Source organism: Stenella coeruleoalba (assembly GCF_951394435.1).
Source record: "Stenella coeruleoalba genome assembly, chromosome: 4".
Classification (NCBI taxonomy): Eukaryota; Metazoa; Chordata; class Mammalia; order Artiodactyla; family Delphinidae; genus Stenella; species Stenella coeruleoalba.
Window position 1 is genome coordinate 15,772,501 of NC_137149.1, and position 16,460 is coordinate 15,788,960.

Below are 16,460 nucleotides of genomic sequence, written 5' to 3' on the forward strand. Positions count from 1 at the left end.
TTCCCTGATTGGAAAACTTATACTTTAGTCTTCCTCTCTTAAGAAAGCAAAGGTAGGTAAACTTAGCCTCGCCTAGCAATTAATGCTCCAATATTTTATCTTGTTTGAAATGACCCAGATAGTCAATGAATTCTCTTCATTTAACTTAGTTTCAAGTTACCAAAATCTGGAGACACTATTTTAGACAGACATTAGCCAAACATAATTATTCCTACAGAGTTTACCTAAAAGCTCTTATTTACATTTATTTAAAGTTTCATCATATTATTTTCCTTGTTGACAAATTCGCAGCAGATGTGTAATAAGGTCTTATTTGACCTCTAGTAAACCTAGGTACAACAGAAGTATAAGAGTTAATATTGATGACTCTAAAAAACATCTCTATATTAATCAAATCAACAAGCTTCCGTAGCTTCAATACCAGATAATGATTCAGTACTGAATGCTTCCCAAATCAACCTGAATTTCATTCTAGGCAGTTTCTTTTATATTTCTGAGAATTTATATAAAGCACTTAATTTCTTTTAAGTCAATTAAACAGAGCTCACTCACAAACCAATCTGGGCCAAACCGTTTGAAGGCAGAGACGCATTCTATTTACAAGGTACACATAGACGTACACATATCTATACAGACATAGAGATCTCAGTTTTCCTGCTAGAGATTTAAAAGGCCTTTTTTCCCCCCCTCACTCTAAGGTGGATCATTTACATCTCAAAGGCACAAGTAGAGAAATACCAGTTCCTTCTAGAAAGCTAACTTCCTCTAAAAGCATATGCAACAACCAGTTTTAGAATGTCAAAAGATTCCCATCTTGGCCATTTTCAGGGATTTTCTTTAGTTTCTAAATAGCAATCCAGTTTAAACAAATAATAGTAATAGACAATAATACATAACATTCATTCACACTCACAAGCCTCACTTTCAGAAGAACAGAAATCGGCATTCAAGTTAACCTTCACCTTGGCCTTAGCTCAGACTCTGTGGCCTTTCTTAATATAAAAAGCAACGGCCAGCCCATAGCTGTGGCCACCACCTTTTGTCTAACTTCTTTTTTCCCACTGTAATGGCGGCCAGTAACCCCGCAACAGCCTTAGGGGTGTCCATGAGTTCTCCGTACTCTCTTGGCAGCCCCAATTCATCAAGGACAGCCACCACAGGACCCCACATGCTATGGACAGCCACCCTAGGGTTCCCCTTGCAACTTTCAGGCCCCTACAACTTTCCATCCCCCGTCCTTTTTTCCTGACATCTCGGCGCTCATGGCAGCTTCCTCGGCCTCCTGGCTGCTCTGCCAACTGTCGGGCTGCACCCCACAGGCCTACAAGGCCTGTACTTGCACGTCCTCCAGACCGAAGAAAGAGCCCAGAGTCAGCAACAGACACGTCAATGGTTTACTGGATGGGGGAACTTACATGTGTGAAGCCAGGTCCTGGCACGACTCCCCACCATATGCACCAGACGTGGAGGAAAGCTTCTCTCCCAAGGGCCGGGGAGGTTGCCAGTTATGAGGGAATTGACGTCAGGTTGGCTCATGGGTTACCAGGGAAACCAGCAGAGGCATGGGCCCCTCACCACCACTTTAATAAGCTATCAGGTGTAGATGTTCTGATCTAAAGATTAGAATAGTCCCAGCTGGGGTGGGGCAGGTATGCAGGGAGGTCAGCCATGTGAGTAGGGTGTAGGTGAAATAGGCATTGGTCAAGCCGGGAATATACAGAGAGCAAGAGAACAGCCACCTTAAGTGGCCTGATCATACAGACCAGTAGAGTAGTTTAGGCATTATTTAAATCTATATGGGCCCACCATCAGAAGACAACTTCCAATTTACCCTAAGCATTATTTAAAAAGGCTATATTTTGGTAGACAGAAGGAAGACTAAAACTCATGTATGACAGGGTTGTAAATATTTGTACTCAGAAAACAAAATCAAGACTCAACTCTAGTTGAGGAGAACATGCCAACTTTAAGAGAAGTTGAAATTTTGCACGGCCTACATATCACTGGTTTCCTAAATGACCTAGGGTAAATAGAAACAGCCTTTTCATGTGGCTGCTCTGATTAAAGCAAGGTCTGTAAGTTGGCAGTATATCATCTGAAATTTCAAAGCGTTAAGTGGAAGCTGGGGTTTCTTTTCCTTTCAAAAAAATCCCCCTACTCTTTATACGTAGTCTATCTGAGTAGCTGGCATACAGATATAAAAATCACTGGGCACTAATCAGGAGTGCACTGGTCCTTATGGCAGGCATCAACTCGGTTACTGCCAGGTCTTTGAACTACAAAAATAAATAGAGAATAGAAGCACATTGTATTGGCCAAGCCTGAGGCCCAGTCATCTGTCTTGGAACATACTTTGGTGAGAGTGTTTAACTTGGATTCCTTCCATCACATGTGGTAGCTGCAGGAGTGAAAAAGGAGAGTAAAAGAACAATGTTAGGTGGTATATTTAATAGCATGTGGGCTGAACAATTCTCAGGAAACTGTTACTTCTATTTTTCTCTTAGCGGCCAGAGTTTATGCACTGTGTTGGGATTCTGAACGAGTGGATGTATACTTTAGACAACATGATTCTATTCCCTCCACCCTTTTCCACTGTTTTACAAAGAGCTTAAATAACGAGCATAGACATTTCCCCAAAACACTATCTCCTAAAGGCAGCTAGCTAGAGCAACTCAAGAGTATTTTTTGGTATTCAATTTCACCAGGAGCCTTGACATCCCCGAATTAATGGGTCTCTTTCACTCTAAACCTGAGAGTTTGAAATTTGTGGTAACTGGCTGTTTGTTGTTTTTGGCTAAATTATCCTCTTCTCTTTCTTTTCAAGGCCAATGTAACACAAACTCAAAAAATTCAGGCTCCCTCTGCCTTTTTATTCTCCTAAGTTTTCTACAATAAGAAAGGAGAACCCTTAATTAACCGCACTGTGCCCATAATAGAAAATTGATTAAAAAAAAATATCTGTGGCTACAGGAGTGAATTCTTTGTAAAGACAGTGAAGCACTCAGCTGTTCTATATTAGAAAAAATTTTGCTTGTTTTCACAGCTGAATTATCTTACTTTCTATGGTATTAGGGAGAGTACTAAGAAAATCAAATAAGAGATTTTCAAGGGATTTTAAAGGAAAAAATCATACCTTCTAATAGTTAAGTTTTTAGTTGCTAGCACTTTTTTTCTAGATCATGCAGCACATATTTTGTAACCCTCATGAAAGAGCATAAAATAAATATGTCAAGGATTCCTGTAGAAATGCATTCATTCAGCATTGCCAAAATAAGGGAAGTTGTTAGCTTTGCCCAGACAGATGGTAAGATAAAGTTATGAGCAAAATTATATAAAAATACCAAGTTTAAGGGGCCAGGTATCAAAATGAGAGATTTTTATGTTATATTGACTTTCTTTTTAAACTCTAGATCAACAACTGTATGAAAACTGATGAGATGTATTACATACAGTAGAAACTTTCGTGGGGTGATAGTTGACCTTAATTACATTTGCCACAATTTGTATAAAACACAAGTAGCTTTCTAACCATCATTATAAGCCAGTTTTTAAAATAGTCTTTGAAAAATAAACGCAATAATACAAAAATACATTCTATATGTTTTAAAAATAATTCTAAAATGTTGCAGATTTTATGTTGTCAATTTTTTTCCAGGTAACTTTTATAAAGGAAAAAGTTACACTGAAACAGTTCATTATATTTGTACAGACATTGGGAAGGTCAGTTAGTGTATATCAAAAGGAACCTTAATTCCAAAAATCTATCCTCAAAACAATTAGGAATGAGCACAAAGATGCACAATCATTTATAATGATGAGTAGAAAACAACCTAAATAGTCAAGATTACAGGATTGAATTATACTATGTTCAGTGGTTCATTATGTAGCCTTTTAAATAATATTGTGATACATATTAAGTGTAATATTGTCAAATTTAAAACATTCATTAATTCATTCAGTCAACAAAAAGGACCTACTGGGACTAGATTCTCTGTCTTGGACATACAGCACTGAGCAAAATACAGTCCTTGTATTCTTGAATTTATGTACTAGTTTAGATTATGAGATAAGAGTAATCCTGATTACGGTAAGGAATTTGAAATGATTTCATTGATAAACACTGTAATTAAGTTTGCCAAAATAGTTTATGGGAAGGATGAAAATCTACTTTGGATTTTCCTATGTGAAGAAATGATGCTTCAGCTGACTGAGAAACACTGGTGTTAATAATTATTATAATAATTATTTGCGAAAATGCAATTAAAGAAAATCAAGTCTCAAAATATTTTCAAATCCTTTTAGCTTATCCATTTTTTCATGATTTTTTTCAATTTTGTAGTTCAAGATTTTGTTTAGAAACTCAATATCTCAGCATAATAGTCATTTAAAAAACTCTTGAAATACATACTTGGTAATAATATGAACTTTGTTTAGAACCATTATTCAAAACCTAATTCCTCATAGGAACAATGCAATATATGGGGGTTACATTTCTGTAAGAACTAAATAGCTTAACCCACTATTAGATAATGAGAAACATAAATAAAACTTGAAGGTAAGTAAATATTGTTTATGAAATTTATTCCATAGTTTATGAGGTTGATGTTAATTTAAGTCTAGGTGCAACAACTGGGCATTTTTGTTCTTTGCTAATAATAATCCTTATTAGAATTTTAAATTTAGTTAACTTTTTAAAAATATAATAAGTCAAAGACTACACAAAAGAAATAATGCAGTACAATTTAGCGTGAAGAGGTTATCCTCATTGCATAAGGCATCAGTCAACATTTCTCATTAGGACTGCACTTCAGCATTACTGTGGATAACAAGATAACACAATCAAAGAGAAACTTGTGCATAGCTAAGGTCTTACTGGATGGCTTGTGCTTTTTTTTTTTTTTTTTTTGAGGTACGCGGGCCTCTCACTTCTGTGGCCTCTCCCGTTGCGAAGCACAGGCTCCGGAGGCGCAGGCTCAGCGGCCACGGCTCACGGGCCCAGCCGCGCCACGGCATGTGGGATCTTCCCGGACCGGGGCTCGAACCCGTGTCCCCTGTGTCGGCAGGAGGACTCTCAACCACTGCGCCACCAGGGAAGCCCGGCTTGTGCTTTTTATTAAAAAAAATCATGTATTCTTTTCGAATCATATGTTATAAAGTAGACTGTATAGTTTGCTATCATATTGTATAATATTATGTAATCTTAAGTAATATCTTAATGATGGATTTTAATTTTATCATGGAGCATGAAGTTCTGTTATTTCACATATTCAGGATTTCCTTCTCATCTATACTGAGCTTAGAAGTCATGTTTTCCCTTTCTCTCAACTGGGTGAGCAGACTTTCTTTTTCCTTACTATCACTTACGCAGCTATGGATCAGAGACAATGGAAACTGATGTAATAACAGCAAATATATGCCTCTGTATTGCCATCTTACAAAAACAAGAAAATTATTAGATCTCCTGAGGCAAAGCCTCAAAGCAAAGAAATTTTCAAAAGCACTGCTTTTGAGGGGCTTAACAGGCAGATTAAGTTGTCTAGGAACACTCTAGATTAACTGCCTCGGAAATCCCCTATCTTCCTCCTCTTCAATGTGCTTAAACTTCAACTGCTAAATTTAAATTCCCACATACTCACTGAAGTATGGAGCTACCTTATGTTTACTGGACCTCAAACAGAAATTTAAATAAACTTTAAATTGAACATATTCTATATAATAGAAAGTATAGAAAGTTTTGTTCCCTGAATAAATATAGCAGTCTGCTACTCAGAAATTTTCTTTTTTCTTTTCTCTGTTACAGAATTGGGCAGTTGGCTAATGGGCTTACTTAAAAAAACAAAAAAAAAAAACAGGACTAACTGAGGTCAAATAGATTCTTCAAGTGAGTGATATGGAAGGTAGAAAAGATAAATTATTTGGGGTTCTTGTACAGAAGCATAGTGCCTCATTACATAAACCACGCTGGTATGAGAAAAGATTGCCAAAACTTCAAAATAGGCAAAAAGAGATTACCGGGTGTTCTTTCAGTGATGTGCTAGATTTACATGTTTGATTGATTTTCTATTGACTGAGCTATTTTACAACTCTTTAGGGATAGAAGTAAATTTGCATATTCTTTTTCTGATGGTTATGCAAATAGTTTCTGTCCTGTGGAAAAATTAACCTCAAAGGTTATGTTTTATCGACCTGCATGGACACTAACCAGTTTTGTATTTAACCCAACAATCTTGTCCTGACACTCCTTTATTAAATTGCTTATACTTTGATTTTCCAACATTCAACATTTTACTGGTTCACTCGTTAATTAATGAGTTAAGTAAAATTTTTGACAGGTGTTCACTTTATATTTGCCTGAGAGTCATAATTTTACCTTGTGAAAGTTATATTTTATTACTGGTAAGAGGATCCAAAATGATTTGCCTGTTAACAATGTTTAAAGAATTCAGCAGAGATACAGTCATTTTAATCTGTTGTGCTAGTAATGAACTCCCCTAAATTTTATGATTATAAAAGTTGATTTCATTGTACAAAATATGCAAAGTAGTAAATGGAAAACTATTTTATTTAGCTAATAAAACAAACTAATTATCAAATATTTATTGATCTTCTTCCTTGGGAATGTTCCTCCTTTAATAACCAGTGCATTATAGAGATAATATACTACCACAGGATATTACACTATGCTTTAGACCAAAAGAGTGTCTTTTTCATTTTCTTTTTTTTTTCACATCTTTATTGGAGTATAATTGCTTTACAGTGGTGTGTTAGTTTCTGCTTTATAACAAAGTGAATCAGCTATACATATACATATATCTACATATCTCTTCCCTCTTGCATCTCCTTCCCTCCCACCCTCCCTATCCCACCCCTCTAGGTGGTCACAAAGCACCGAGCTGATCTGATCTCCCTGTGCTATACTAGCTATCTATTTTACGTTTGGTAGTATATATACGTACATGTCACTCTCTCACTTTGTCCCAGCTTACCCTTCTCCCTCCCCATGTCCTCAAGTCTATTCTCTAGTAGGTCTTCGTCTTTTCAAATTCCCACTGTTTCCCATGGTGCTTGCCTTAGAAGATATTTGGAAAATGTTCAATTTTAGCTATTTTTGCTATGTGTGAGGCATGTCTTCCAGTCTTAGTTAAATAAAATAAAATCACTCAAATGTATTCCATTTATGAGACTACCCTGGGGCTCAAATCTGCCAAAAATATTTTCCAAGTACAGTGAATTGAAAATGAAACATTTTTGTTTAACTTACCTATATACATCTTAATTATAATAATTACTTGCTAATGTATTTGTCATAACTGAAAAGAGAAAGGAAAATGGCTACATTTAGGCTACATTAGGTACTAGCTTTGTCACTAGCATGTGGTGTGAATACAGGTATTTCACTTCTCTTTGCCTCAGTTTATTGAACTCTAAAAGAGACATGTGAGAGGTTTTCTAAAGTTTCTCCACTGCCTAAGAATCTATTAAGATATGTTGACACCTACAGCAATTTGACCCTATCTAGTGACAGTAACACTATGTCAGCTCTTTTGTGTTCTGGACAAAGTTTAAGAAGAGTTTAATGTTCATCATGAAGTAGAACAAATTAAGGATTTTTCTGTTTTGTATATGTCATTAAGAAGATGGCTTAAGCAAAATAAAAAGTAACAAAACAAAACTGCCACCAGTTTTCCTGCAGTGTCCTTCACAAGGCTGTCTGAGAATTGATGTGTAGGGTCTTCAGACCACAGCCTCATACAGTCTTTAGGACTGTGGGTCCAAACGACCACCAAAAATACTCTTAGAGGGCTTCCCTGGTGGCACAGTGGTTGAGAGTCCACCTGCCGATGCAGGGGACACGGGTTCGTGTCCCGGTCCGGGAAGATCCCACATGCCGCGGAGCGGCTGGGCCCGTGAGCCATGGCCGCTGGGCCTCCACGTCCGGAGCAAAAAAAAAAAAAAATACTCTTAGAGAAAGCACAAGGAAACAGCATAACAGATTCCTAGGTTTTTTTTCTTTTTTAATGGTTGTGTGTGTATGTGTGAACATTTTCCCCTTCAATGATTTTGTGAGGCTATTGTGTTCAAGATGAAAAATTTTTGTGACATGAAGGAAAAATTGCCAGACCTAACATGAAACCTGAGCTGTAGGCAACCTAAATTCTTACCAGTTCTAAATCATAAATAAGCCTATCAAAAATGTTTCAGAGACTGAACTAATATAAATATCAGCCTTCAGTTCCTGCCATACATAAACTAAGTAGCTATAAAGTCCTAGAAAATAAATATTCCATAGAGAGTTTAGGATTTAGAATACTGATACTCTAAAATGTGTTTAGCTCTCAGTGTGTAAGCTCTGTTGTCAGGATTTCTTTTTATCCAACTTAGCCATGATGAAAAAATAAATTATATACTGTAGGTTATTTTCTCTTTTTAACTTTAATTTTTTCTCCTATCTGATAAAGCTTATTTTACAACTACAAGAGCTCCTTCAAATTTTTCTAGATTTAATTTTTAATATTATTTTGGGTTACATTTTAAAATCTAATTCTATTTAACTATTTAAAAATGAAAACAGGGCTTATTTACCACATTTTTCCATTTTTCTTCCACATTTAATTCAGTAGTCCTATAAGAAATGCCATACTCACTCTTCCTTCCAAGGCTTTAGTCCTGGTGTAAAGATTACCTGTCTATCCTTGTTCTTGAACCATTAAATATAACTGATTTGCCTAAGGGGAATCACAGATCTCTGACTCTTCTGTATAGTGAATAAGAAGATTGTTTATGTAAATGGTGCACATATGGACAAATCACACACATACCCAGCCCCCCTAAGCTATGTGAAATTCAGAGATTGGACTTAACAAATCCTTAAACTGAAGCTGAACAACCGACCAAGCTCAAACTACGTAGGCCTCTCATTATTTCTGCTGCAAAACATACAGGAGGCTTTTTTTTTTTCTCCAAATGTAGCCCAGGTTTTCCATGAATGTGTTCTACTTACTGTAACACAGTGAACCAGGAAAGGGAGAGCTGTGTGTGCTTCCTAACCTCTAACATGTAATTCAATTCTCATTTATAAATCCCTAGGTATGTATTATCTAGGGAACAATAAAATATAAACCTTTCATATTTTCCCTCCCATTAAATATTTCCTTTAATCATTCTTACACCTTATGTACTTTTCTCCTTTTAATTGATTTTTTACGGCCTTAGAACACATTCATATTTTACATCTAAAGAACAATAAAAAAATAAATTATTTACAAAATCCACAGAGTCATTCAGACCACAATTTTAAACTTGGTAGCACAATGTTCTCATTCATAATTAGATACTTCAGAAAAATGCATTTCTACCTAGCCAATTTGCTTAATCCAGAACAAGACAAACCACTACTTTTGAATCTAATTCTCATACCTTGCTTAAAAAATAAATAAGCAAATAAATAAATAAGGAAAGAAAAAAACATTGGTATGGAATACTTTGTTTATGTGTTATTTTGGATATTTCTTTAAATAAGTCTTGATATCCCATATAATTGTTATATGGTTTCAATTAATTAGGCATGTATTAATGGAATGAGGTTTATCATCAGTTGCTTTGTCTTGCAATTGACAGTTGCAGAGAAAGAAGTAGAATTTATACATTTTTCTTGTTGTTAGAGTGATCAGATCCTGTTTTTAACTGTGTTGCCTGTTTTGCTTTCCTTTTTATGGGTTAATCTATTTAAATTTTCTACTGCATTTACTAGATATTTTTGAGTCTTTTAAAGGCAGTGCTCACCTAGTGGTAAAGTGTCCAAGGGAGAGGAATGATCTTGAAGAAGAAGATACAGTTACAGTGCTGTCCCCTATCTTCTCTGCAGCAAGTCCACTCACTGGAACCGCACAACCCACAAGATTATGTTCATGTCAGTTCATATCACACGCACTCAGGGCTGGGCTATATAAGGGCTCTAGAGCTCAATGCAGTAACGTGCCAGCACATAAAAGCCTGGGTGCTTTCTAGTGGTGTCACACCAGGCTGCTGCCCTCTGGGGCCCGGGAGCAGTTCTAACTAGAATCCTCCTCCCCTCTTCCAACAAAAACCTTGCCAAAGTTATATTTAGAATTCACGGTTTCCCCATTAAAAACAGGTTCAGAATTAGTTCAGTTTGCTAAGGCCTTCAATGTTTTGGTTGTTAATATTAATCTAAACACTAATCCTGAGGTTTAGTCATGACTCTTCAATTTTAGGGAGCATAAAGATCACCTGGGGTACTGGTTAATGATGAGGATTCTATGCTCACCTCCAGGATCTGAAGCAGGCCCAGGAATACATGTTTTATCCAAGTCTCTAATGATTCTGATGAAGATGGGTTTGTGGAAAGCCACACTTTGAAAAAACCTCTATAAGTAATATCAATCCCATTTCACAGATAAGGGAGCATAGAGTCAATGTATTTCCCAAATGGATAATGAACACAGATCTATTTGGCTCCAAAGTTTATACTTTCAAAAATCTGTTAAAAGCATTGCTAGATTTATGGAATTTTTTTCCTCATGCTTTGGTCTTCTATTCATTTTTTTTCTTTTTTTTTTTTTGGCGGTACGCGGGCCTCTCACTGCTGTGGCCTCTCCCATTGCGGAGCACAGGCTCCGGATGTGCAGGCTCAGCGGCCATGGCTCACGGGCCCAGCCGCTCCGCGGCATGTGTGATCATCCCGGACCAGGGCACGAACCAGTGTACCCTGCATCGGCAGGCGGACTCAACCACTGCGCCACCAGGGAAGCCCTGGTCTTCTATTTTAAAATATACTCAATAAGGAGTCAGCAATCCGATTATTCACACACAGAATTACCTACTTTTTTTTTCTTTTTTTTTTAGCGGTACACGGGCCTCTCACTGCTGTGGCCTCTCCCATTGCGGAGCACAGGCTCCGGATGCGCAGGCTCAGCGGCCGTGGCTCACGGGCCTAGTCCCTCCACGGCATGTGGGATCTTCCCGGACAAGGGCACGAACCCGTGTCCCCTGCATCGGCAGGCGGACTCCTAACCGCTGCGCCACCAGGGAAGCCCTAGAATTACCTACTTTAATCAAATAAATTTGCTTAGCCTTTTGACTGAATCAACTATTTGACTGAATTGGTCAATCTTTGAGTCTAAAGGTTTGTTGAAATAGTTCCGAAGTTTACAAGGGAAGGATTGACAGAGTTTTGTGATTAAACTCAATGCTATAATTTTAATTACTCTGAATTAAATAACACACACAGAGGCACACAGACGGAAATAAGGCATAGAAGTGCCACAGGTAAAGCAATCTCAAAGAACAGTAACAAAACATCAAGTCAGGAAAATTCAACAAACCGCATGTCTTCATGTTCCCCAAGTTTTATTCAACAGTGGACATATTTTACTACTCTGACACTATGAAAGTTAGAGCTTAGGCTCTTTGAACATCACTTCAGACTGTTCATATCCTTCCAAATCTTTCAGAGGACAGAATCAAGAGAATGTTAACTATAGACCTAAAAGAAGAATATTTTTGGTAAAAGTTTGTATTAGGATATAAAAACATTCATGATCTCAAAAATGAGAAATGTGTGTACTCAGGTTCAGGCTTGTCTTTCTGATCTAGGTGTCTTGGGTAGGTGTCTTAACTCAGTCAGACCTTCATGCTTGGTTATGGATTGGAGTGTCTAGGCTTCTAGAAGCTCCCAAGTATTTCATAATCTCTCCTAAAGTAGATTTCTTTATTTGGTTATTGTCAGCTGCATGTAGTATATAACATTGTATTTTTTATATTTGAACTTAATATTAATTCCATTTCATGATACATTTGTATTTGAATGAAGAAAAATTATGAAAAACTTCCAAGAACAGAATGCTACCCCCTACACCTTAAACACTCACACACACATACAACCACACTCACACACAAAACTTTTAAAGTATAAACATGAATCATTTTTCTACTTTATAGTGTGAGCTGTTTAGCAGTGTGGGTTTAATGATTATTTTTATATTTTTATATTTTTATAAACTAAGCACCTTTAGTAAACTATTTCTATTTTATTAATACAATTTTTCCTAAGAAACAAAATTAACAGTGCCTTTTGGAAAAGAACTTTCTTTATAATCAGTCACGTTGACCATTAGCGCTCCTGACATTTACTTCTAACAGTTTAACACAAATTTAGTCTGAGTCCAACTTGATCATTGTTCCTTTTAACCCTGGGCTGTACATAACCTGAAATCATGAGTTGGGTTTAACAAGAGTATTTTGGAGAAGTTTAAAAAGCATACACCTTTTCCCTTACTTGCCTATGCTGCCTAATATGCTGTTGTTTGGCCAACAATCTGCAAAATGAATATACTTATTTGTGATGTCATTCTCTGGACCACTGTAATACATTTCTTATCTGATCCTTTCTGCAGGAAAGGTTCAAAATGAATACATTAATGTGTTGATCATTTAGTAGTATGGTTTTAAAATAATTCACTGATACTTGATTTCAAATTACAATTCTCCTAGAACACATTAAATTTGTCTTGATCGTTTTTAGGTTTATTCTATTTATTCTTTGTGTTCCTCCTCTTGGGGTTTTGTGTTCCTCCTCTTGGGGTTGTGTGTGTGTGTGTGTGTGTGTGTGTGTGTGTGTTTCCTTCTGGCAAAATTCCATTTTAATTTAAAACCCTGGAGCAATGGCTCTAGATCTCAAAATGTGTACATTGCCTTCCAGATGATAATCTGGTTAAAAGTTAAAGTGATTTTATGTATGGTGTTTTTTGTAACAGTGTTTATAATCATGCATTTTATTGTACTGTAAATGTTCTTTTAGCATTTTGTGATTTTTTAACATTAGGCATTTTCTTTATAATATTGGATTAGATTTAAATGTAAACTGTATTCTATCAGATCAAAGAAAAGAATAGAATATATGACAAATCCTCCATCTGTTGAGCATTGAGAGAGAATAATAAGTAACTTGCAAGCAGTCTCAGTGGAATTAAGGAACAAACAACACTGAAGACATGTACTTGTACAGGTCATATAGAATTAAATACAAGTCAGTGCTTCCCAATTACTTTGCTGTCAGTATGGTTCTTTTCCACATATCTTACTTACTCAAGAATAGTGTTTCCTTTCTTGAACAGAATTGAATTTTATTCTCCCATTTCATATAATCTCTTTTTTAAATGATCGTTTTTGGGTCAAAATTATATTTAATTTTCTCAAACTTATATGTTGTTTAAAGAGTCAAGCCTTTCTTTATGAAAAATGGCGGTCTTCTAACCCCTTCACAAAAAACTCTCTCATCATTTACTGCTTCCCAGAAGCAATAACTTTTAACTATGTTAGTTGTCACATTTGTTATTTATCTCTATGTCTTGGGAGTTGAGCTATTTTTCCCACAAAATGCAACAAACACACTTTCCTTCTGTCTATTCCTAAACATAGCTATAGTTCTAGTTAGATCAATAGTCTGCGTTTATATTATTATGACTATGTAGACATGATTCATATCTAAGTTGTACAGAATATTAATGTTCTTTTCTTTTCTTTTCTTGAACAATTTATTTTTTCCCCCTGGGGTTGCTAATTATCTCTACTTGCTTAGTTTTCAGTGTATTAATCACCAGTTCTATGTATTAATCACTGATCCCAAGTTTACCTCTATAAATAAAATATTTTAAAAAATATATTCTAATGCATCAGATGTCCTACAAAATTCATCAGCGATTTCTGACTTGCTCTAGTCTGGAGTGTTTGCTCTCTAGATCTTGTTCTTTATCACCTTCAGATTCTCTTTTCCTTTTTTTAAAAAAATTATTCAACCCCTATAATTTAATTACTTGTTAATTATTTCATTTTCCCTTAAGACTATTCACTAGTAGCTTTTGATAATGAGTTATTGAAAGTAAATAGCTTTTCAACACTTTTTATAGCAAAACATCTGCAATCACATTTAATTGATAGTTCTTTTAGGGACAGAGTACTAGGTTGGAAAAATTATCCTCAATATTTTAAGCCATACCTCCATTGTCTTCTAGCTTCAAATATGGTTTGATTTCTCATATAAAAACTATTATTTTTCCTCTCTGAAAATCATGCTGTTCTCATTGATAACAATGTTCGACATTCAGAAATTGTAGGATGATATGCAGAGGTAGATCCATTTTCATCTATTGTTCTAGGCATTTGGTGGATCTATTTAATCAAGAAACTAATCCTTTCATTCCAAGAATAATTTCTTGAATTAGTTTATTTTCTCATCCTTTTTCTTTTGTTTCTCTTCTCTCTTTTGCATGGACTCTTTTTATTGAGATGTTGGAACTCCAGACCTGAGCCTCTGATTTTTTATCTTTTTTTCTCCTGTTACCCATAAATGTGTCTTTTTGATCTACTTTATGGGAGGCTTCCTTAATTTAAGTTTCCAGTCAATATACTGAGTTTCCATTTCTACTATATATTTTACATTTCCAAAGGTTCTTTTTTGTTACATCCTGGTCTTCTTGCATGGATACATCTCTTTCTTTTATCTCTGAGAATATTAATGATACTAACTTTTTCTTTCTGAGTTTCATGTTTCTTACAGGTTCCTTTTTTGCTTGTTTATCTGTTTTGATCTATTTATTTTATATTGGAGGCCTCCCCAGATATTTCCTGATTATGGTTGTCTGCTTATCTTTTAAAATTGGGCATTTGAATCTGATGTGAAACTTCGTCTATGTAAGTGGGTCTTATGAACTGTGGGTCTCCCCTGTTGATCAGTACTTATTAAATTACTTTAGTAATCTGGCTCGATTGCTTCTTTCAGAAGCTCCTATCCCCACCACCATGTCAGTTACAATAGGAATTCCAACAGAAAATAGGGTATCTGTTTATTGCAAAACTTGAGCTGGTTGCTTCTTAATACCTTATTTCAAAAACTTTGTATCCTAAAATAAAATGAAACAAAAGAAGTATACATTTTTTTCAGCCTTCTTCAATATGTAATGCACTGTTTACATCTCTCTATATTATCTCATGGGGTTAGAATCAGGCCTGCTTTTGAGCAGGTTCACATGGAAAGGCCAAAGTGGTTGCAGAAAGGGTTTCTTTCCTGATTGGATGGGTTTTGCTCTGAGTGATCTGTTTCCAGGTAATACTAGTTGTTCAATCTTTTGAATCTCACTTTTGGGTAGAATGGATCATTCATGTAGTCAAAAATCATTTTTGTAGTTAAAATTGGAAGGTATCCAAACGATATGCCAAAGAAATAATTAAAACAAGAAGAACACTGACTATGCAGGATGAAAATGGATAGCAGTAACATATCACATATTCTTGGTCTAGCCTCATTTTGATCAATAACAAATATTTATGGAATACACAGCAAAGGCTTGGAGTAGAGTTATTGCTTATAGAATAGAATAAATATAAGTGACTCAATAAATTGTTAAAAATACATATACATTTATCTTAGTCCCTTCAGGCTGATTATTTACTCCAATAGACTGGGTGACTTATAAAAATAAGAAACATTTATTTCTCACAGTTCTGGAGCTGAGGAGTCCAAGATCAAGGCATGAATATAGTTGTGTTCTGTTGAGGGCCCACTTCCTTGTTCATAGATGGCAACTGCTCCCTGTGTCCTCACATGGTGAAAGGGCCAAGGGATCTCTGTGTAGCCACTTTTATAAGAACACCATCCCATTCATGAGAGCACCACCCTCATGAAGACATAAGCACCTCCCAAAGACCTCACCTCCTAATACCATCATATTTGGGGGTTAAGATTCCAGCATAAGAATTTGCAGGGACATAACTACTTAGACTACAACAATATTACACATGGATATTTCATATTTTATTTAAAGCAACCAGTTCCAGCAGTGAAAATATCAAAATGAAGTGAAAAGTTTAATGAACTTTCTGTATATATGTTCCATTGTATCATTCAGGTAAGTAATAATGTTTTATACTTTTTCTTGTATAATAGAAAGTATATTTGCCTAATACAATAATAAAATAAAAATATTTTTCTTATATTTTCCACCCCAAGTTTTCTTACATTTTCTCACATTTTCATGAAACATGAAAATATAATATTTCTTGTTTGTTTAACAATCTTACTGGTTTGTATATAACTCTACAGATATTTTTTTTCAGTTGGGTCTCAAAACTTCTAATACTTTATGTTGTTTAGCAATGAAATACTTGTAGGAAAACTGCTTTTTTGAACCTTTAATAGTTGTATTCTAAGATTCAGCCCCAAATACTCCCTCATTTATAAAGAAGTTTGATCCCCTTCTGTGAAGACTTTTTACAAGAGTCTTCTTTAAAAAGACTTTTGTGCCTTATTATTTCTTATTAAAACACCTATAAAATTGGTGATACTTTTTTGTTTACACTTTTTTTCATTTATCTAAAATACAAGTTCCTCAAGGATAGAGCAGGTATGGTAAACTATATAAAGTCATACACTGACCAAGAAG

General features: G+C 35.5%; 1 long non-coding RNA gene across 2 annotated transcripts in view; it reads right to left on the reverse strand.

Annotated features, from left to right (window-relative positions):
• Positions 1-1,408: 1,408 nt before the first annotated feature.
• Positions 1,409-16,460, reverse strand: part of LOC307185614 — a 35,825-nt gene continuing 20,773 nt past the window's right edge. For both annotated transcript variants that reach the window (XR_013828113.1, XR_013828114.1), the window contains exon 5: positions 1,409-2,398. This is a non-coding gene — a long non-coding RNA (uncharacterized lncRNA). The remainder of the gene's footprint in view (positions 2,399-16,460) is intronic.